The sequence below is a fragment of the Myotis yumanensis genome, unplaced genomic scaffold, assembly GCF_028538775.1.
Source record: "Myotis yumanensis isolate MYYU_CA2020_CCGP unplaced genomic scaffold, mMyoYum1.0.hap1 SCAF_1, whole genome shotgun sequence".
Classification (NCBI taxonomy): Eukaryota; Metazoa; Chordata; class Mammalia; order Chiroptera; family Vespertilionidae; genus Myotis; species Myotis yumanensis.
This window is the reverse complement of record NW_027223752.1, coordinates 31,723,760-31,746,800: the sequence shown is the minus strand read 5'-3', so window position 1 is coordinate 31,746,800 and position 23,041 is coordinate 31,723,760. Positions and strand designations below refer to the sequence as shown.

The window sequence follows — 23,041 nt, the reverse complement described above, 5'->3', positions numbered from 1 at the left end:
GCCCACCATGTATGGGGGCCAGTTTGGGAACCAACATAACTTTTTGTTCCAAAGCGGATTTCTGGGTCCCATCACTAGAAATTTCAAGTCAACAGGTCTGAGATGGGGTTCAAGAATCTGTATTGCTAAGTTTTAATAAGTACCCCACATGATATAGATGCCACCCTTAAAGAAAGACCCTTTTCTAAAATATCTAACCAGGAACATTTTTTTTTCCAGGATTTAATGGGAGGCAAAATTGATCTATTGCTTGTAGGCTTTCTTAGTGGACAGAGCTAAGAGATATATATATATATATTCTATTTGTCTATCTAAATTAGAAGTAATTTCATACCATCATTTATAATTTCAAGCTACACCACTGGGTTTATTCTACTCCTTCCCCTTCCTATATCTGTAATTCCCTTTTCCAACTATGTGGAACCTTCCTCCCAATATCTTTGATATATTTGCTTGTTTGCTCAGTTTCCCATATGTAAACCAATTTGTTGGCCATGTCAGCAAAATGTGTGGCCTATCTTTATGAAGTTATGTTTCTCATTATATATATATACATATATATATATATATGTATATATATATATATATATATACAAAAATTATATTTATAAAATCATGTCAGAAATGGATGTACATATGTGTGTATATGTGTAATCAAATATATTTTATGAAATAAAATATTTTCCATATATAAGAAATTATTTAACATATATTAGAAAACCAATATAATACATAAAATATATCAATATAAGAAAAAATATAATCTGATTTCATGTTTTCCCCAGCTTTATTAAGATATTTTTAATATATAGCATGAAGTTTAAGGTATACTATGTGATGATTTGATAGATATATTGCAAAACTGATTACAATAAGGTTAGTTAACACTTCATCCCCTCACAATTACCTTGCTTGTGTGTGTGTATAACATTTAAATTCTACTCTTCATCCATTTCTAGTGCTTAGCAGAAGGTCTAACAGGGCAGGCATTAATTATTGTCTATTGGATGAAAGAACTAATACATCCCTTAATCAATACAGAATGGTGGGAGATGTATGTAGGAAAGGAGACCTTAAATTTCAACCTCTGGACCCACATGGATGAAGACAGTCCAAGTCACCCATCCTTAGAAGCCTTTAGGTACTTTTTTCAAGTGCCCCCCCCCCAAAACAATTCAAGAATAAATCTTTAATTTATTGTTGATATTGATAATATTGATATCAAACACCAATCCTCTGGTTACCAGTTAGCACCAACAATCTTATTTCCGCATGCAATTTCCTGGATCTTGAACTAAACGTCATTTCAGAGTTCCCACATTACAGAATGTCATCAATTCGAGGTACCCTTTCTAATTTTCTGTCTTCAACGTTTTTCTTCTCTCCCCAAGAATATCTGCAGAGCTGCTAAATGTTCTCGAAAGTTCTTTTGTGGTGTTTCCGATAAGAATAATCACAAAGACTCCAAGCACAGCATGTGGTGTGAATGTTGAATCAATAAAAATGACGAGGTTGGTAACCATATCCCAGAGGATGGCGGCGGCCCGTTTTAATTTAGAGGGCGCCAGCTCCCCACGTCAGCGAGAGACGCAAAGGCTCTCCAGTGAACCGCTCCGGACCCGGATCCCGGAGGCAGACCTGACGCCACTGAAGTTTCAAGCCGCGCCCAGCTCGGCGTCGTTGAACCAACCTGCCAGTTTCCCGGCGGCAGCTGAAGTGCCGGGAATTTCTAGGTTTTTCTCTTCCTCCGGCAAATGGTCCCGTGCACCTCCCGGGGCGCTGGGAGCAGGTGAGCCGGAGGGGGCGTGGCCTCAGGGACGCGCTCAGGTGCCTCGGCCCCGCCCCGCCCCGCCCTGCCCCGCCCACCTCGCGCCGCTGGGGTCCGGGCGCAGGTGGCGGCGTCCAGGTGCGCGCGGCGCGGCCTGCAGCTCCGCTCCACACCCGACAGCGGGCGCCGCTGCAGCGGCTCCGAGCGGCCGAGCTGAGCGGCTCCGCGAGTTGGGGCAGCTCCTGCGCTCGGCCCCGCTCGGCGGCCAGAGCTCCGCCCGGGCGCCGGCTTCCCACGGCGGCGGGAGCGCGCGGGTGCCGAGGGCGCCGACCGACCTCCGCGGACCCCGGCGGGCCTGGGGCGGGAGAGGCGGCCGAGCGCGCTGGAGACGGCCGGGCGTCCCGCGCCCTGGCACCATGCGCCCCGCCGCGCCTCCTCGCCGGCCCCGGGCTCCCCTCTCTGCCCGCTGAGTCCCCGCGCTCGCCACCCCGGAAACTCGCCGAGACGAGGCGAGACGCTGGAGAGCAGCGCGGAGACTGACCCAGACGTCCCCTCCGCCCCCAAGAGGCTGCGGATCCCCGTTTCTTGGGCTTCTCTAGCTTTACCATGGACCTGGCGCCAGCTTGGCTTTAGGACACATTCGGAAGCCGGAGGGGGAGTCCAGGCAATTCTTTGGTTGCTAAGGTAATGGTAGTTGTGACCAAAAATGGGGGAGAAACAAGTGGGGGGAAAGGTGTCTTAAAACGGCGTGCCCCCACTCCCACCCCCCAATCCCTATGGGTTGATGTCATTTCATCGCCTGGGTGTGGATGCTGGTCCGTTTCAGAGGCGTGACAAGTGTCGGGGTGTGCGCGCGTGCAGTTTGGGACCGTAGAGGCACGAGCTTACGTAAGTGGCGAGGCGAGCTGGCGTGCGGACTTGTGTGGGATGGGTGCAGGTCTGCACGGAAGGCATGTTCCGGGCTTGGGGTGTGAAGCGCGCACCCACTGGGACCAGAGTGCGGACGGTAGGTGCGTTCGGGGACTCCGAGCCTCCGGATGATGTGGTGGCGGCAGTTAGGGCAGCTTTACTTCACAAGCAGACCGTCGTGAACTTTCCCTCCGAATCAGCTGGCCCGTTCGTGGTTTGGAGGAAAAGCCAGCGAGTGGTAGGGGTGGGTGTCGGGGTCCGGTTTTGGGAACCGCCGCAGAAAGGGAACCCAGGTGTTCTCTCTTGAGAGGATGACGACTAAGCTGGTCGCCTGAAGAGACCCTGTATTTACAGTCACTGTCAGGCTGCGTAGCAAGTGGCCCAGAGAGACAGGGAAAGTGACCCAGAAAATTTAATTTTGTTCAGAAGGAAAGCTGCTGTATTTTTTTTAAAAATGTGGTGGAGTAGGGAGGAATATTACTTCCTTCTCTCTTGTTGAGAGGAGTGGCATTTCCATGCTACAAACTGAAGATATTTTGGATCTTATTGTTGGCTTGGGATTGTTCCCTGGGTGTTTATCAGTACTTAGGCACTAGATCTGCAGGGAGTTTCTTCAGTATCTTTTAGCAGCCCCAGAGTAAAACTGCCCAAATAAGCAGAATTAGGTAAAGCCTAACCTTGCACCCTTTTCTCACCAGAGGGGATGACAGGTGGAAGAATAAGAACTGGGCTTGTACGTGTCCAAATGGAGTTAGAGACTGAGCTACAAGTGTGTGTGTGTGTGTGTGTGTGTGTGTGAGTGTGTGTGTGCGCGCGCGCTTTGTCCAAAGTGGTAGACAGAAAGGAAACTGTTAAGGTTTACCTTAATATGTGAAGGCTTTTACAGATCCATGTTCAGAGGCAGATGGGGAATTATATGGAAGGAGCACTGGGGAGTTGGTGAGAAACTTTCTGTGACTTTTTGTATGTTCTTTATGCTACCTGTTCTTATTAATTGATTAATTTTGCAATGGATGGGAGTACCCTGTGAAACAAAGCAAGTTAAGGATTGGGAATTTGAGAGGTACTCTTTGGAGATACACCTTTATAAGCAAAAGCTTCATGCTGAACTGAGAAAACCAAGATGATAGATTCTTTCTGAGTTCTCTGATATTATTGTCAAGCTAAATTGTTGTGTAAATATGGTGATTTTATGTACTATAAACATTGGGGATATATATATATATATATATATATATATATATATATATATTCCTCACCCCAATAACTTGTCCTTTCCTGAAAGTGTCTGTAAATTCTAGAAATATCCACTACCACAAGGTATTTTGATGACATAGGTAGCCACTGGTGCTTCCTTTTTCATACTCATGACATTGGTTCTTACCTTTACTTCCCTGTCTCCTTTAAAAAAGTTAAATTAATATTCACTGATATATTGCTGAGAGCTTCAGTAAAACAATGCTAGTTTTTCTTCAAGCAAAAATTTTTTTCTTATCAAGTGAAACATTACATCATTTCTGCTTTTATGGCAGAAATGTCTCTTTAAATGAGACATTTATGTATTTGTGAACGATTTGTGGAAGAAGATAGCCAATATAGATATTTTTTTAAATGAGCAAACATTTCTTGTGAAAGAAAAACAATGTTTAATTGAAGCACAATTGACACTCAATTTTATATTGGTTTCAGGTGTAGAGCGTCATGGTCCAACATTTGTATGCACTGTGCTAGGATCAATAAGTCTCTAAAACAGAGGTTCTCAACCTTGGCTGCACATTAGAATCACCTGGGAATCTTTTTAAAATCCTGATTTCTGGGCCTGGGATCAGGATTTTAAAAAGATTCCCAGGTGATTCTAATGTGCAGCCAAGGTTGAGAACCACTGCTCTAAAAGGACATTTAGGACAATATAATTTTGCCAGTAATTTTGGATGTCTGATTGACCACAGGGACAGAATTTTATGTGAAAATAGGATCACTCTGTTTCTTATTTCTCTGATGTTCTCCCAGGCATTTTATCTCTCCAACTCTTTAGACTTTGCCAGGAATTGCTGAACATTCTGTTTTGTGCCAGGGGTTAAACATCAGGGAGATATGAGTAAGGAGCCCTGTGTCACATCAACATTTTTCAAAAGAGATGCTCTCAGAGATGTCAGTGCTGGGATTAATTTTCCTTTAGCCTCACAAGTTAGCTCATCTTAATTCGGAGTGCTTTGAACCCAGGAAAGCATTTAACCTCTTCATTTTCAGTGCCAGCTGGAAGGAATATATTTACCAAATTCCATCTTTATTGTAACATATGGCATGATATAAATAATTACTACACACACACTGTCCTGCTGTATGGAGAGAAATAGGATTACAAAATAAACCTTCATGTTGAGTGACCTGCTTGTAACATTTCAATAAACAGTTTTACTTTTTAAAAAATTATTATTCCAAAAGTAATATCTAACCACTGGGGAAAAATTGGGAAACTACAAAGAAAGAAAGGACATCTGTAGTTCTCCCACAGAAGGTGAACCATTGCATACAACTGTATATATTTTTCCAGGCTTTATTCTGATCACATTATTCATTGAATTTTTTTTACCCTTGCCTGCCTGCCCCTCTCCAAATTTCAGATCTTGTAAATGAAACTTGGATATGTGTTAAAGTTTTGGAAAATTATTGCTAGTTTCCTGGATGGTTTTGATAGATTGGGCTTTAACTTTTGTTAGTGGTCTTTATTTTTAAAGACAATAGTTTCTCTGCTTATGTGTTTTCTTTGAAAAGCAAGATTTGCACTTTGGGTCAGTAATACGTGGGGCTCCCTATAAGACTTAGGGATGAAAGCATCAGAAAAGAAATAGGACATTGGCCATGTTGGGTGGGAGACCTTAGTTCTGGTTTCAATCTCTCCACCAACTCCTCATGTGACCTTTGGCCTCTGAACCTGTTTCCTCCACAGACAAATGACACTTTTAGATTTAGCTCAAGAAGCTAACAATATATTTGTTGTTTTCACATTTGATGAGGATCATCTTTGTCTGAAGTGGGCTTTTTAAAACACAGATGGCTGGGGGTCATCCCCAGGGTTTCTGACTCAGTTGGTCTGGAGCAGCGGTTCTCAACCTGTGGGTCGAGACCCCTTTGGCGGTCGAACGACCCTTTCACAGGGGTCGCCTAAGACCATCCTGCATGTCAGATATTTACATTACGATTCATAACAGTGGCAACATTACAGTTATGAAGTAGCAACGAAAATAATTTTATGGTTGGGTCACAACATGAGGAACTGTATTTAAAGGGCCAGAAGGTTGAGAACCACTGGTCTGGAGAGTCCCCAGATGATGTTGACCCCACTCGTCTGGGGACCACACGGAGAACTAGGTAGCAAGCTCTTGGGGGCAGAAGCACTGTTTTACTTTTCGTTGCATCCACCCGTTCCATGCCAGCAATGTACCTGCCAGTAGGGGCTCAGTAAGCATTGGTTGAATCGATACGAGTTTCTCCATGGGGAAAAGCTTTCTGAAGTAGTCAAGAGAAAAAAGACCATCATCCAGAATATGAAACTATTAAGTCTGTAATGAGAGTAATAATCAGTCATGAAATGAAGTTCTTCAAACTACAAGAAAAGCAAAAATGCCCACAAGTAGGCAGTTAAAATGCACATTAAACCTAATGAGTTACATTAAATAACAACTCAGAGTACCTGCTTGAGATGTTACAAACCATGAAGCTTATCAAATGCTTCACTATTGCCTCCCAGAGGCAATTCATTTTCTGCCACATCTACATTCTAGTACAGGAGGGAGGGAGGAAATTCACTATTAATTACCCTAACTACCAAAGCAGCAGCTAAAGAAAGCAATAGTCCAGGCAGCACCCCAATCCTCCCTCTCTCTCTCTCTTTCTGTCTCTCTCTCTCTCAGCAGAGCAATGCTCACTGGAGCCCACAAACATTCTATGAGATAGGTTACTGAGGAAACTAAGAGAGGGCATTGAGGGGGTGCGTTTGATGACTAGGAGAGTCTAGCGGGCTGAAATACCCCTCTTTTGGTGAACCTTTTTTGGCTACTTTGTGTCTAGAAAACATCCTTCCTTTCTACTTACATGTTAGAAACATAAGCTACAGCCCTTTTTATGTATGGCAACTTTAAAAAGATGTGTAAATATCTGAATATGAGCAAAGTAGCTGCTTATGTAACTGAGGCTGCTCAAGTGAGTTGTGGTGGAGACTAGCTGTCTTGGCTTTCTAAATACTTAGGTAAAGCCGTCAAAGGAAAAGCCATCTTTAGTTTTTGCAGGGTAGGGTTCCCACTAGTGTCTGACTTACCCATGCTATTTTCTTGCCCAGGGGGAAGTGCACATTAAACAAAGGCTTCTGAGATGAGTATCCTACATGAGATGAACTAGTGGTGACACCCCTCGGAAGTAGCTGAGGCATGTGTATTGCACTGAGACCTGGCCAGCCCCAGGCCCTGACAGAGAACTGTGATCATTGGCTCTTCAGTAGCACAACAGGCACAACCCTGTTAATTGTGTTTTTTGAACCTCAATTTCCTCATCTGTAAAATGGGAATAAAAAAACTATCCCTTGAGTGTGTATAGCTGTGAGGAGCAAATAGGATCCTATATAGTGTACAGGGCAGAGGGGGCATAGTAACTTGAGGAGATGGACCATGTCATACCATACTATTTGCTAATAATATTGAGAATCAGTTGTTGATTTGAAACCTCAGGAATTCCCTGGGTAAAATCTGAAACCAGCTTCCATACATGGTGTGCAAAGAAAGACACAAACCACGAAAGATTGGTAGGTGGCAGATTTAATAATCAAGGGAATTTACATAGGAGGGTTGGGCAACCACAAGAGTAGATTTCCACACCCACCCACTAGAATCTTAAAAGTTTCTGTAGAGGCCTTACCAGGGTTCGCTCACATATACAGGCCAGATGGTCTCAGCAGCATCTTACAGTCTCAAGGCTGTGTTCTTGAAAATGGTTCTCACTGTGGAAACTGGGCAGAAGGATCATTAGGATCATTCCAAGGACAGGGAGGGGCCGAGGAGCTCCCAACTGCCAGGATCCAGATCTTGGGTTAACTGGCGGTCACATCCTCTCCATGACCTCCTCCGATAAGAGTCTGCTGGGAAATAAGTATTCCAGGGTAATGGTTTCCCTCTTATTTTTTGTCTGTTCCTGAGGACTTGCTATATCAGCCTAGCATCTGAGGGACTCCTCAGTCCCTGGGAGAACCCTGCTCCTTAGTTGTAACGTTGGATTAGAGGAGGCTTGTAGAAAGCAAATAGCCCAGACACTAAGTGGAGAGGGTGGAGCGGCAAAGACCTTCCTCTGTGGTAGACAAAGATGTATGTGTTTCCTGGAGCCTAAAGGCCATTAGTCACGACAGGAAGAGAAGGGGAACGTGGGGACTGCTGCTACATGGATATCTCTTATGCCAGATGGTGACCCACACCCGGAACAAGGCCATGTGTTATGTTTTGTCTATACCCTTGGTATCTCTTTCAGTTCTTGGCACATGGTAGGAGATAGTAAATGTTTGCTGAGTTATTGACTTTCAGAGTGACAGCTATGGGAGGGTGAAGATGGGAGAAAGGATGTATTGGTGCAGATGCGTGGACTGCTTCAGGTGTAGGTGTGTGCATGGACCAACTGGGTGCAGGTACATAGACAGGTACGAGTATGGATGCAGGGACTGGTGTGAGTGTGGGTGCATGGACAGGTATAGTGTGAATGCAAGTGCAAATACTTATAATCTCCATTCTTATTTTTTGCTTGATTTTGCCTAGCTAGATCTACCTCAAACCCACTTTTGTAATTATACATTAATGTTGGTCTTTCCCACTTGACTGTGGTCTGGTTTTCTTAAAACCATAATTTTGTCTTGCCGTAGCACAAAGCCACACGCGTAGTAAATGCTTGAGAAAAAATTGGTTTTCTAAACAGAAAGTTGCCCAGTCTACAAAGCTATGGATCTGTCATATTGCAGTGGACTGATCTAATGAAATAACAACCAGCATTTATAAAAGTTTTTTTTGCAGATCAATGCCTTTTAAGAGGAATTAGGTGGTATTGCTCCCATTTTACAGGTGAAGAAACCAAACCTGAAAGAGATGTTCACTCACCTGAGGTTAGATAGCTATTGAGTAGAGACACCAAGATTTAAACTCAGCTTTTACCTGATCCCAAAGTCCCGAGTCTCTCTGATATATCACAAGGTGGCGAATAGACAGGAACCCTACCCTTGAGATCATTTCAGTTGTCTTGAAGATGATAGAAATAAACAGAAAATTAGCAGTAAGGGATATTAAGTGAAAAGAATGTGTGGAATTTTATAAGGCAGATTAGATAGCAAATAGATGACAAAGATAGTAAATACAGTTCAATTCAGAGAGAGAACATTATATAATCAGATCCGGAAGAGACAGGCTTTGGGAAATAGAAATTTCATAGTTGAAGAGAGGAAGAACAGCAAGCTTTTCAGGTGAGAGGTATTGATGATAATTGGTTGTTAAGCCAATTATTGTTTGCTTTCAGAGTAAGAACTAGTTTTTCTGGAAACATGGGACCCTCTGTCCCATTTTTGGTAGAGACACTTTCCCCCTTAAAAGCCACGCATGTGCGGTGATGAATGGCATCTGACTGGATTCTAGGGCTGGGAAGCATTAGGGGTGGGTGAGAGCTGTGTTAAAGCAAAGAGACTGAGCTGCTCAGAAAGCCCCGTTGTGGTCGCACATTTTTAATCATTAGCAACTAATTCCAATTAGAAAATGTGCAGATCTGCATTGTCCAATCCAAACCAAACACCTGTTTGAGCTGGGTTTTTTTTTTCTGTTTGCGACCTCTCTAGAAGAAAGACAATAACCGTAAAAAGTGTCCGGTGCTACGTAAGTGCTGCTGTGTTCAGATTCCAAACCAAGCAGGAAGATGCCATTATATTATTTTGCTGACTATACATCCTAAAACAAAGACTGATTCAGCAGCTGGTCAAAATAGAAAGTATGCATTCAGAAAGGATAAATGTATTGATTATATTTTAGATTTTTTTTTTTTTAACTTTGAGAGTGGCAGGTAGTGGGCATTTGGCTGCTAGCTCCTGCCCTTAGGCAGGGGTATGTGACATTAGATGAAATGACTTAACGCTACGGAGGGCTGAGAAACTGTGATTGCTTTGAGGGCATTACTGAAAGAGAGAGTGTTCCTGGAAATCTCTGATTTACTCAGGAGAAGGGAGGGGAGGGGAGTTGGTGTAAGGCAGTGGTCGGCAAACTGCGGCCCGTTGAGTGTGGCTCTTCCACAAAATACCACGTGCGGGCGTGCACATACAGTGCGATTGAAACTTCGTGGCCACACTCAAGGGCCCAAAGAGCCGCATGTGGCTCTCGAGCCGCAGTTTGCTGACCACTGGTGTAAGGTCTTCCCCGCTCCTCGCCCTGCTTGTCCACATTGGTAGGAAGTCCCACTACAGAAGAACTTTTCTGGATGATGATGATCAGATATGGCTGTTTTCAAGAAGTTTAAAATCCTGTGGGGGGAAAAGATGGAGAAACAGAATGTGGTAAGACAGACACATATCGGTGGAATGAGGGAGGGGTTACTTCCCATTGAGAGATTTCATTGAGTGGATGAGTTGGACACTGGAGGGCCAGTGGGCTTGGTGGCAAGAGTGTGCTTGAGTCGTTTCCGTGTAAGTACAAGGACAGAGGTACAAAGGATTTTTAATACCCCCCACCCCCTACTGAGAGCCAGGTCCTTAAACACCTTTCAGGCACGAGAAATCTGTAGATGAACTTAAAACTAATGGGGAAACAGGGATACGTGAAACAGGGATTGTGTTGCAAGCAAAACTGTTTAATAAATATTTATGTTCACCAAAAGAAAACGGAGAACACAAAGTTGATTATGAGTGACATTTGCCTCACCTTCTGCTGGTAATAGAGGATGTGCCACAATGAATGTCTAGTTACTTCTTACTGTTTTTCCGGAGATCATGCCCCTGCAGTGAAATACTTACAAGTGGTTTTGCTGTATTGCAGTCAATGCACAATTCCTATGCAAAGAGGCATTTCCCCCACTGTGTCAGGCTCCCCGTCCAAATGGTCAAAGCCTTTTAGACTTTCAGACTGGGAGGGTGACCACTGAGGCCTGGATCTTCCTGTGGCTCAAGGGTAAAGTGGATAAATTTGGGATAAACTTTATATCACTTCCTTGGCATGACTGATTCGGAAGTTCTCAGATATCTCACCCCAATGCATAGGGTATTTAGCTTCTTGCCAAAGTATGCTATCAATTCCAGGTTTTCGTTTCTTTGGCTTCCTTTCGCTTTCAAACGGGTCTCTGAAAAAACCACTTTCCTTGCCTGTTATCTGCCTTACAACCCCCTCCCCAGCTTAAAAGAAATCTGTTTAATGCCCAGTTTCTTATATTTTCTAGTTGTCCTTAACAGGAGGGATTAGTTGACTCTCAAAAGTGTATTTGGAGCCCTGGCCAGTTTGGCTCAGTGGATAGAGCATCGGCTGCAGACTTAAGGGTCCCAGGTTTGATTCCGGTCAAGGGCATGTACCTCTGTGCAGGCTCCATCCCAGGCCCTGGTTGGGGAATGTGCAGGAGGCAACCAATTGATGTATCTCTCACATCAATGTTTCCATTCTCTCTAAATATCAGTGGAAAAATATCCTTGGGTGAAGATTAGCAACAACAACAAGAACAAAAATAAAAGTGTATTTGGAAATAGAACAGTTTGAGTTGGGTTTTGGTTATTGGGAATTCTTGGTGGGAGAAAGTTTTCTGTGGTTGAGATGGGTCATGTTGTTAGTTATATGAAGATGAACAGCGATTGACAAGATTAGAAATGCAAATTACGGCCAGTCTATTGAGGAACTTAAATGTCACATAGATGATGATGATGGTTGGTGATGATGATTATCATGATGGTGATGATGGGGATTCGGGGCTCTCAAGGATGTGGACAAAAACAAAACAACTTATAATTAAAGTAAAATTCAAACCAACTGAAGCAAAAAGGAATTTATCTGACTCATGTACCTGGGAATTCAGGCATGGCTGGATCCAGGGACATAAATGCTATCTCAGCACTCTTACTTGATACCTTATCATCTTGACTTCCTCCTTCTGTAACACTAGAGAAAAAGTATATGGTCATTCATATTTCTACTGTTACATCCTTTCAACACAGGGAAGGGATGTTTTTACTTACAGTGTCCTTATCTCAGTCTCAGGGAAGGACCCTGATTAGTCCTGATTAGAGTCTTCTTATGTCTACCTCAATGCAATCAATGTGTCTAGTGATACAGCATATTCTGGCCAGGAGAGTTCACAGGCTCACCTTTCCCTATCAGAGGAAGCAAGTTTGATAGCAAGAGAATATATTGGGCAATCAGAAACAGTAACTGCATCCGTCTGCTAAACTGGCCGAAGGACTTTGGGTTTTGTTTGCTGGGCAGTGGAAAGTTATTAAGAATGAATGCAGAGTATTTTAACCGCTCTTTAAGAGTTCTGAAACATTTTAAAGAGTTGGAAGACTTTCACTATCTAAAATGTAGTTTTCAGATAATGTGAGGCATTCCTTCAATGGTATGTTTCTAATCTCGTTTCACTTCTATACCAGCTCTCTCATTCAATGATTATTACTTCTGGTCTATGCCTACTGCACAGACATCAGGGTGAGTGTGCATAGCGGTGACAGACACAACCTCTGGGTCCTCCACCATTCCTGTAACCATATGCCCGCAATTATATGATTTTTTGCATTGCTCTTTCTGAGGGGGCCTGAGTCCCACCTTGCAAACCAGAGATGCTATATTCTTTTGTCAGAATATTTGCACTATTCTTCTTTTAAACATAGAATTCTATTCGTATAACATATTTTCAAGGAAGTATACAAATCATTGCTTAATGAATTGTCAACCATGTTATCTCCTCCAAGTGATAGAATATTACCTATCCCTCAGAAAACACCTCATACGTCTTCCCTTTCCCCCAGTGGTCACCACTAACCTGATTTCTGTCACCATATGTTTTCATTTTTGAAATATATAACATATGTATATATATATGCACACACACATATCATACACATATATACACTCTTTTTGTGGCTTCTTATGTACAACATTGATTGAAAAATTCATCAAACCATGAATTTCTTGTGATGTTGTGATGTGTAGCAGTAGTTTATTCATTTTATTACTCTATAGCGACCCACTCTATAATATTTCACAAACTGTTTATTCATCTGCTGTTAATAGACATTTGGGATATTTTCAACTATGAATAATGTTGCTATAAACTTTTTTATATGTGATTTTAGTGCACATATAAATGCATTTTTGTTTTGTGTACACCTAAGACGGGATTGCTGGGACATGGAGTACATATATTCAACTTTAGTAGGTCCTTACAAAGAGTTTTCCTAAGTGGTGTATCAATTTATACTCCTGTCATCAGTTTATAATTGTTTCAATTTTTCTACATACTTGTCAACACTTGGGATTGTCAAACTTTTGCATTTTAGCCATTATGGTGGGTGTGTAGTGGTGTCTCATGGTGGTTTCAATTTTCCCTAGTAACTAATGGTGTTGTGCCTTTTTAATGTATTTTATTTTGGTAATTTTTCTTTAATCTTTTGTAGTCCCTATTCAATTTCATTGCCCAATAATCAATTGGGTTGTCTATCTTTTTCTTATTGATTTACTGTAGGAGTTTTCTTTTTAAAAACAAATATTTTTACCAGTTATGGGTATTTAAAGTATCTTTTCCTACTCTGTGGCTCTTGACATTTAATTCTCTTTCAATGAATAGGAGATCTTGCTTTTAATGTAATCCAATTTGTCAAACTCTTCCTTTATGCTTATTTTTTTTTCTGTGCCTGCTTAAGAAATTTTTGCCTACCCTAAGGTCATGAAGCTGTTCTCCCAATTTTTTGGAAGCCCTCTTGTTTTGCATTTTGCCTGAGGTTTTTATCTATGACATAAAAAGAGGATCCAGATTTATTTTGTTTTTTTTTTTTTGCATGTATATCCAGTTAACCCAGTACTACTTATTGAAAAATCTCCTTTTATCCACCTCTTTGAAATGTCACCTTTGTTATAAATCAGATGGGGTCATTTATATGTGGGTCTCTCTCTGCTTTCTAGCCCCTTTCATTGTTCAACTTGTCTATTCTGATACCACACTGTCTTAATAAATATAGCTCAATAATAAGTCTTGATATCCAGAAGTGTATGCCCTCCAGCTATGTTCTTATTTAAGAATAGCTTGGTTATTCTTAGCCATTTGCATCACTATATAAATTTAAAATAATCTTTGATGAGATTTTGATTGGGAATGCATTAAATCTCTAGCCACAATTAAGGTCTTTAAAATGTTGATTATTTCAATTCATTAATATGCTATAGCCCTCCATTTATTTAGACCTGTTATTTCTGTTAGTGTTTTGTATTTCTCTATGTTCTAATGGTATTGTACACCTTTATTGAGATATAGTCTTAGTATTTGAAGTTATTTTATACATTATAAGTGATATCTTTTAAAAACGTCATTTTCCAGTTATTTATTGTGGACATGTACAATCAGTTTTTTTAAAAATATGTATTTTATTGATTTTTTTACAGAGAGGAAGGGAGAGGGATAGAGAGTTAGAAACATCAATGAGAGAGAAACATCGATCAGCTGCCTCCTGCACACTCCCCACTGGGGATGTGCCCGCAACCAAGGTACATGCCCTTGACCGGAATCGAACCTGGGTCCTTGAGTCTGCAGGCTGATGCTCTATCCATGGAGCCAAACCGGTTAGGGCACAATCAGTTTTTATATAGTGACCTTGTATCCAGTGATTTTTCTAAACACACTTATTAATTCTAATAGCTCCATGTAGATTATTATGGACTTTCAATGTATACAATGAAATTACTGGCAAAACAGTGTTTACTTTTTCCTTTGCAATCATTATGTCTTTTATTTAGGTGTTTTTGTTTTTGTTTTGCCTGTTGCCTTGGCTAAGACCTCTAATATGGTGAACAGAAGTGGTCATAGTGGGCATCCTTGTCTCATTTCTAACCTCAGTGGGAAAGTTTTCAAAGTGTGACTATTAAATATTATGGTTGCTGCGTTTTATACTATCCTTTATCAGATTGAGCAGTTCCTTTACATTCAGAATTTGCTAAGAGTATTTTCATGCACACATATTGAATTTGACCAAATGGTTTAGTTGCATGGAATGTCTAGCTCACCTCCCCAATTGCCCCCCCCCCCCCCGCCGGTCCTGGTCCCATATGTACTCATTACCTTGGGAGCTCTCTTTTTTTAAAATTTTATCAAGCCTTTCTAGTTTTTGAGGTTGTTCTGTTATACATTAGACCCTCATTGTAGGAAGTGATACATTCTAATTGTATGTTGTTTGTCTACACCAGTGGTTCTCAACCTTCTGGCCGTTTAAATACAGTTCCTCATGTTGTGACCCAACCATAAAATTATTTTTGTTGCTACTTCATAACTGTAATGTTGCTACTGTTATGAGTTGTAATGTAAATATCTGATATGCAGGACGGTCTTAGGCGACCCCTGTGAAAGGGTCGTTCGACCGCCAAAGGGGTCGCGACCCACAGGTTGAGAACCGCTGGTCTACGAGGTAACAAAAACCCCTCAGAAACCTACTCAAAAACCCGTTATTTCTTTGACTTGTATTGCTTCTGCCTGATGAGCTTTATGGGTATATCTTTCTTTTGTTACATCTGCTATCCTCAGCAGATGAAAAGCCTGCTCTTGCTGCTCCAAGTGCATGCATTATGGAGCATAGAAGAGATGCACCGATATTTAAATGCCTAGGTTGAGGGTTTTAAAAAGAGACTGATTTTGCCTGTTCTTAAAAATATGAAGAAAGAAAACAACAAAATTCCAAGGAACAAAACTGACATTCTTTTTTAAAAGAAGCCAAGAGGAGTGCCTTTCTTCTCGGATCCCCTGGGAACACGTCATCCTTTTTATCTCTTAGTCATCCCTGTCTTGTGTGTAAAAATTGGCAAAGCTCCTCTGTCACTCCTACTTCTTCTCTAGCAGTCATACATCCTTTCATGTGAACCAAGAGGATGATAAAATGTTACTTCTGCAGTCCCTGGAGTCAGTAGTATTAGTAGTATTAGACAGTATAATCTTAGCACCCATACTTATAAAATGTAAGGTCTCTCATGTGAGAGGAGAGGGAGTTAGGCTCTCAAGACCCAAATTCTGATGCTGGTTCTATTACTAACCAGCCAGATGACATTAGAATATAACTTGGTTTCTCTAGGCCTCAGTTTCATCCTCTGAAAAAATTAAGTGATTGGGCTTGTTCAGGGAACATAAAACATGTATATTTTTAATATATGCTTTTATTTTCACAAAATCTTTTATGTAATAGTAAATATTTTGAGCTCTGCAGGCCATATGGTCTCTGTTGCAACTATATAACTCTGCTGTTGTAGCATAAAAGCAGCCATAGACTGTCAGTAGACAAATGGGAGTTTATTTATCAAACTTTATGGACACAGAAATTTGATATTTATAGTTTTCATGTGTTATAAAATCTTCTTCTTCTTTCAACTTTTGTTGGCAATTTAAAAACTGTAAAGACCATTCTTAGCTCATAGATTATACAAAAACAGGCAGCCAGCTAGGTTTGTCCCCCAGGCCCTACTTTGCCAACCTTGAAGTAGTTGGTGGTCAAGGCTATTCTGGAACTCTGTGTTAGACATTGATATTGTAGTCCTTTAAAGTATAGTATTTTTTCTTTCCCATGAGCTTTGTTCAAAAGAGTCTTACTCCTTTCTCTTAGATTAATTAAGAATTAGACAATAAAAGACTGTATTTTTCCTTTGTTTATCTCCTCCTTGATGCTTGTTCTTTCTTTTTTGTAGACCCAAGTTTCTGACCTATTTAATTTTCCTGTATCTGGAAAACTTCCTTTAGCATTTCTTGCTGAGCATTTCCATTTTTGCCAGTGAACTTGCTCAGTTTTTGTTTCTTGAGCTGTAAAGAGGGAAGGTGGACAGTTAGAGAAAGTCGTTACTTTTCCTTCACTTTGGAAGGATAATTTCACTAGATATAGAATTCTAGGTGTGTGGTGTTATTCTTTCAACATTGTAACTCTTTCACTCCACTCTCTCATCTGCGTCATCTCTGTTGAGAAGCCCTCTATAATTGTTATCCTTGCTCCTTTATATGTTAAGGTGTTTTTTTCTTCTGGTTTCTTTCAAGATTTTCTCTGTCTTTGATTTTCTGCACTTTGAATATAATATGCTTAGGTGTAGTGGTTTTTGCTCTTGTTTTTCAACCCTGTCTGGTGTTTTCTGATCTTCCTGGATCTGAGGTTTGGTGTATGTCATTAACTGGAAAGCTGTCACTCATTACTCCTTCGAATATTTCTTTTACTCCTTTTTCTTCTCCTCTTGGTGTTCCAATTACACTATGTTACATCTTTTGCTATTGTACCACAGTTCTTGGATATGCTGTTCCATTTTTTTTAAAAAAAATTATTTTTCTCTCTCATTTGGGAAATTTCTATTGATCTTCATTGAAGTTCACTGATTCTTTCCTTGGCCATTTAGAGTTTACCAATGAGCATTCTTAATTTATTACAGTGTTTTTTACTTTTAGCCTTTCTCTTTTTTAAGGATTTAAAAAAATTCTGTCTCTCTGTTTTAATTACCACCTACTTTCCCCATTATAAGCTTTAACATATTTAGTCATAGTTATTTTGGGTTCCCTTTCAGATAATTTCAACATCTGTGTCTTATCTGAGTCTGGTTCTGATGACTGCTTGAAAGCCAAACACAATGTGTGAGAGAGATATTAGGAGCTGAGACAGCTAGGCCATTAGAGTGCGGTTTTATTTCATTTGGCTAAGGGTTGGGCTGTTTAATGTTTGCTGTAGCTGTACATGCGAGAAGCTTCAGTTCCCCTGTTTTAGTCTCCTCTCTTGACTGTAGGTTTCAGAGAGTTTGTGTTTTAGAGGTCCTTTTGCTCTAACTCACTGTTATTATACGAGAGTCCCTTGATCGGGTGATAGGGTGAGGAGAGGGGAAATGTTCTCTAACCTTCCACTTAAGAGCAAATGTGGGACAACTTTTCGTTAGTAAGTGCAGCAACACTTCTTCTATTGTAATGGAAGGAAAGACAACTTACAGGATGATTTAGGTGAGGGTGTTCCAAGATGCGAGACTTGCCCTCTGCTGGCTTCCATTTCTTCAGCGGAGTTTGAAGTGCCCTCATCAACTGAGACTGTGTGTAAAGTTTGAACAAGCAGGAGACATGAGGTGACCAATTCAGAAGAAGAGATCAAACTTGGTAGGAAAACGTTTTAGATCTGGTGGGAAGTATTAAGTAAGTTATTTAAAGTTTGTGCTCATGAATTTAAAATGCCACTAGTCAGCCTGGTTGTGTGATTTCCTCTTGACCCCTGCCTCAACCCACCCCAAAGTGTTCCCTGCTTGGATGTGATCTTGGATATTCAGATATTGTGTGGCTGTTGTATGGTGGATACTCAGGTTCTGTCAGTATTGGGGATTTGTCAGGAAATATGACACAGAAAGGGGGAGAGGAGGGAGTTGAGGATATTTGCAAGGAAGCAATTGAGTGATTATAATGATGGAGCCAGTGAGAGAAGAAAAAACTAAAAAAGTTGTAGGTTGAATGTCTAAACAAGTTTGGAGAATGTTTGCAGTGAATGTAGAGTAGCTGAGCTGTAAAGAGGGAAGGTGGACAGAGCGGGCGACCTGAGTGGTCCAGGCACTGGTGATGATGAGGTTCAGCATGTAGCTGTGCAAGGCAGGGGCTGGGGAGGAGGCATGGAGGAAAAGATTCAGGTGAGGAACTAAAAAGGATGGAGAAGCCAGCTTGTCAGTTAGGTCTTTGATTCTGATGTTACAGTCACCGAGGTTGACTAAGGGGTGGAGAACTGGAACCCAGTCTTCAGGAGATGAAAGGGCATAAGAGGAGGGAGGGGGGACCCAGAAGTGAGGATGGGTAGATGGTGGCATAGCCTGAGGATCTGAGTGTCACAAGAACAAGGATTTGGGTAGGAAGATGGGAGGGACATCATTTAAAACAGCAATGGACAACCAGGAGGATGCTTACCTTCCATCCTGGTCTTGATATATGGGGTGAGGACAAGAGGCTACAGGGGGAAGCCAGGTTTCCATTAAAGTCACAGAAGGTCAAAGTTCAAAGAGAAGAGTTCAAAAGTCAGGAAGAGTCAGTAGGGATTGGCAGGGTCCAGGACAGTGTGGAGTTCAGAGCCCCGGGAAGAGGAGATGCCTGCGTGGACCTGAGCTTCAAGTAGTGATGGTGTTACCAGGACTGGGGGGGCACATCACATGGCCAAACACATCTTGTTGTGTGAAGAATTTTCTACTCCCTCCCAGCTTAATTTTTAGGAGTACTGTTTAATAGAGGAAATGCAAAAATATTTTTCTTTATGAGCAGTTTCAGTAGATTAGTTTGTTTAGTCATGAAGCTATTGCAAACCAGAGAGGGTTGTATATGTGTGTGTGTGTGTGTGTGTGTGTGTGTGTATGTATGTATGTATGTATATATGTATATATATATGTCTTTTAAAAAATCTTTATTGTTGAAAGTATTACAAATGTCCCTATTTTCCACCATTGACCTCTCCATATATATATATATATATGTATATATATATATATATACACACACACACACACATATACATATATATATATATATATATATATATATATATATGTTTCCCCCTATATATATGTCTTAAGATAGGATTGATATGGGCAAGTCAACTTCACTGAGACACGAGGAAGTAGACGGAGGGAACTACAAAGTGGTTGAGGACCTACTGTGTATCAGTTGTACTATGTGCAGTAGTATCTAGTACTAAGTACTTTATATATTGTATATAGGTGCTCAGTGTTTTATATTTAGGTATATACTTAAATTTCGTATACATGTACACAATTTTGTTTTAAGTACTCTATATAGCTGATTTCACTGGAGACCAAGACTGACACACTGCAAGTCTGTGGTCCTTGAGGTCAGCGCTGAGTTTGAATTTTAGTTTTCTGGCTGAAAAGCTGTGTTACTTTGGGCGAGTTCCCTATACAGTGGGGCCTTGACTTACGACTTACAAGTGTCCCGACTAACGAGTTTTTTGAGATACCAGCCATCTCTCCGCTGATTTTTTGCATTGAGTCGATAGAGTAATTTGAGTTAACGAGCTCCTTAATGAGCTCCTTAATGAGCTCCTTAATGAGCTCGGTCTCAGAACGAATTAAACTCGTAAGTCAAGGCCCCACTGTATTGTGGAGCCTCAGTTCTCTCACCTGTAGAGTAGGAATAACAACCATTTGTTACAGTTGCTGTGAAGCTCTGCCTGAGTGATTCTGAGCAGCCAGGCTGAGAACCATGGAAGCAGGGTGATTAGTGCTCCATTTTCTGGATGTGGAAACCAAGTCTCACAGGCTAAAGAAGCACAGCAGTTAGTTGCTCGTGCACACAGCACTGAAGCGGCAAGGCCAGGATGGAGAGCCAGTTCTTCAATCCCAGGACCCTGGCTTTATCCATTAGAGTGAGTTTTTGTCTGAATACAAGGGAAGTTAAAGGAGCCCAGCTCAGCACGGCTGTGACATGGGAAGGGATGGAGGGATCAGGTGAAGAGAAGGCAGGCTCCATGGAATCTAGGTCAATGGTGCCAAAGCTCGCCTGTGCTTCCAAATCACCTGGGGAACGTTTAAATCATAAATCTCTAGGGACCACCCTAGACCAGTGGTCGGCAAACTGCAGCTCGAGAGCCACATGCGGCTCTTTGGCCCCTTGAGTGTGGCTCTTCCACAAAATACCGACTTCTGCGCATGGGCCACGAAATTTCAATCGCACTGTATGTGCGTGCCCACACGTGGTATTTTGTGGCATTTTGTGGAAGAGCCACACTCAAGGGGCCAAAGAGCCACATGTGGCTCACAAGCCGCAGTTTGCCAACCACTGCCTTAGACCGACCAAATTAGAGTTTCTAGAACAGCCCTGGCTGGGAAATTCAGTTGGTTAGAGCATTGTTCTGATACACCAAGGTTGCAGGTTCAATTTCCAATCAGGGCATATACAAGAAGCAACCAATGAATGCATAACTAATTGATGTTTCTCTCTCTCTCTCTCTCTCTCTCTCTCACTCATCAATTAATAATAATCTCTCTATATAAAAGCCTAAGTGACCACTAAGACGAAACAACTGGAATGACTGGTCAACCAGTCACTATGATGCACACTGACCACCAGGGGGCAGATGCTCAACACAGGAGCTGCCCCCTGGTGATCAGTGCACTTCCACAGCCAACCTCCCACAGCTGGCCAACCTCCTGTGGTCCCTCCCCCCAGCCGGTCCCTCCCCCGGGCTAAGGCTCTGGGCACCAGAGAATCGCAGCAGCCTAACTGCAAAGATGTAAAGTAAGCACCACTGCCATCTTACCTCTGCCATCGCACCGCACTGTGCTGCTCGCCCTTCTGCCCCTTCTAGCTTGGCCCTGCGCCTTTCCGGGCTCCCAACTGCTGATTGGCTAGCGCTCCTGCGGCAGTGTGCCACCATTGGCCGAAGTCAGCTACCTATCATGCTTGGGGGTGGAGCCCCCAGACAATGTGCAGCTGAGGTAGGAGAGACGATCTGTCTGTCTGTCAGCAACTCCGCCCTGGGGAGAGTGAGGTGGCCCCAGTGTGGGCAGCAAAGTAGAGCTGTATTTTCACCTCAGAGCATAGCTGGTGTGCAGGCCATTTTGGGGCACTTTGTCTGTGGTCTTTGCTTGCCAGCTACCTCAGCACATCTACATAACAAGATAGGGGCAGGCCGGCCAACCTCCCGAGGTCCCTACCCCTGGCTGGTCCCTTCCCCAGCCGGCCAGCCAACCTCCCATGGTCCCTCACCCTGGCTGGCCAACCTCCCGCGGTCCCTCCTCCGCCTGTCCCTCCCCCCAGCCAGCAGGCCCTGATCAGCCCGGACCGATCAGGACTGGGTGAGATGGTCCTGATCCGCCCTGATCACTGACCAGGCCTAGGGACCCCACCTGTGCACGAATTTCATGCACTGGGCCTCTAGTAATAATAAAAGATTTTCTGGAGCATGGGAATCAGGAACATGTGTCTTTAGAATCTCCCCCAGGTGATTTTGAGTCTGCTAGTCAGGTTCAGGTCCTTGATCAGCTTTTGGGAACCACAGAATTCTAACTGAAGACCTGAAGTGATTAAGCAATTATATCTCAGTAAAATACTGGGTACCTGGCATTGCCATCAAAATTGGCCCCTGGGCATTGAGCTCTGTCACCCTGTTTTCAGATCTTTAGTGATTACCTGAAACAGACACTCGATCTGTCGTTGATCATCGGAGGCTGGAGCATATAGGAAATGTCAGTTTGGCAGACTCTGCTCTAACAGGAAGAGTTATTTGTTCTTTATAGCTGTTTTCTTCCTTCTTTCCCCTTGAGGTTCCTGCCCACTCAGTCAGATTAAAACTATATAAACAAGCTTGCACTACTGAGCTAGCACACGTCTTGTAAATTTTTTTTTTTCGGAAGAGCTTAACATTGCCTATGTCAGGAAAAAATCCATTGGGTTTTAATGGGCTGAGGCAAACAATATGAATTTGATATAACATGGAGGAGAGGCAGTAACATCAACAGGACTCTTATTTGGCAGCATAAATGTTCAGACTATATTACAGCCAGCATGTGATTACCTCTCCTACAAGACATTTTCCTGCATGGAGTTGTGAGGACTGGGCACTAAGAGCAGCAGGAGTGACATCTTCAGGCTTTCAGCTGCATGTGACCATGATTTTCGTGGCATTGTGGTGTAATTGTAGAGGTCCACCCCGGCTTCCTGTCCTATGCACCCAGGCAGAATACGTGAGGATGGGGGAAGGGCTTCTCCAGTCCTTCTGGTGCAGGTGGCCTGGGGATTTCATTTGGCCAAACACTGGCACAGAGCAAGACTGCTAGTCAGTTGCTACCTTCATTTTTATTTTTTTGCTAAGCAATTTACATGACTTATTTTATTCTTCAAAAGCAACCCTGCAGAGTAGAAGGTTCTCATCTTCCAGGTGAAGAGCTGGAAATTGAGGATGGGGGAGTCAATTGCCAAAGGCCCACAGCAGCCTTGGTGTGGCCAGAGCTGAGATGCAGTTCATGGTCTGACTGCAAAGCCCATTCCTTTTCCACATCCTTGGGTCTTGCCTACCTGCTCTGCCCGACATTGTTATCTGCTGGACTCTAAGCTTAGCTTGCTCCAGAGAAGCTGCCATTACAAAGGAAAACAGCTGGCATTTGTCATAACTAAGAGCTACAAATG

General features: G+C 42.4%; 1 protein-coding gene across 8 annotated transcripts in view; it reads left to right on the top strand.

Annotated features, from left to right (window-relative positions):
* Nucleotides 1–2,109: 2,109 nt before the first annotated feature.
* The window catches only part of RGS6 (regulator of G protein signaling 6), a 483,882-nt gene continuing 462,950 nt past the window's right edge, over nucleotides 2,110–23,041 (top strand). For 2 of the 8 annotated variants that reach the window (XM_070417253.1, XM_070417262.1), the window contains exon 1: nucleotides 2,117–2,452. The gene's annotated coding sequence lies outside the window, so the exon portion shown is untranslated. Of the gene's footprint in view, nucleotides 2,453–2,637; nucleotides 2,657–2,686; nucleotides 2,775–23,041 lie in introns of those variants that run through there. The other 6 variants (XM_070417255.1, XM_070417249.1, XM_070417229.1 and 3 more) reach the window with 5 other exon arrangements.